Raw genomic sequence first — 1,092 nt, 5'->3', positions numbered from 1 at the left:
GGTCATCCCATTCCGCATCCAAAACTTCTTGTTTGTCTACCATAAAAAGTTCCAAGTTCCAAGGAGAAGTTCTAGGTTTCTTTATCGATATGGATACAAAGAATACACTCCGTAGGTGGGCCTTCCACTTAGAATTGGAGGTAATCCATTCTCTATTTTAGCTAATCAAAACATCAATCATACCTCAGATCAACTACTTTCCATTGTTGTTGTGCCAATTTTTGGAAGGCTTCGTTTCCTAATCGTTTGCTTTATTGAGAGGATAAGTGTCCCCCGCCGCATATTGCTTTAATTGTCCCCTTTGGATGGCATCTTCAGTAGCATCTTTCAATTGGATGCAATGTTTCGTGTTATGGCCCTACTCACTATTATACCAACAGTGAAAAGGAAACTCATCACGACGTGGATTAGGAGGCAATCTTGGAGGATTACCCAAAATCGCATAATGCTCTACCCACTCGAAGATGACAGTTGGAGAGCAAATAAGCTAATGATATGTATAGTGGAGGTTTTATGGGACATGATCTTGTTGATGTGGACCTGGCCAACTCTCCTTTATGGGTTTTGAGTGATGAGGATTTTCTACAATTTTTACCTCTCACCTATCTCATTGCTGCAAGGGGTGAGTCCTCTAAGGGATTGATAACAATGTAGAAGGGATAAATGCCTTGTAGAGTTGGTAACAAGAGTTTTTGAGGTCGCAAATTAGCTTGATCAATATCCATATGATCTCTTTTAGTGAAACGATGAACCATCTCATATAACTGTGATAATTTTCTTGGTGGGCTGCTGATGATGTGGAATCGCAAAAATTTACGTGGTTCTAGCCATGAAGGCTTGAATGTCTAAATCATTAGACACACCCTTCGTGATCATCATTGTTACATTAAATCTTTTCTACTCATGAATAAACCAACTAACTGGTTAAAGCTGTTGATAGACCCTTGAGAAAGCAAAAGGTACCAATGTCTGGCGGTGCCAGATAAAGTCATAGAGAAGGCTCTACACTTGATCTCATTCTAAGCCACAAGGATATTCATATAATTATAGTAGTGGGCAAGATATTCTTCTAGGTCACTCACCTTGTTGTAA

Source organism: Gossypium raimondii, chromosome 10 (assembly GCF_025698545.1).
Source record: "Gossypium raimondii isolate GPD5lz chromosome 10, ASM2569854v1, whole genome shotgun sequence".
Taxonomy (NCBI): Eukaryota; Viridiplantae; Streptophyta; class Magnoliopsida; order Malvales; family Malvaceae; genus Gossypium; species Gossypium raimondii.
The sequence above is the reverse complement of the archived record's forward strand: the minus strand, read 5'-3'. Positions refer to the sequence as shown.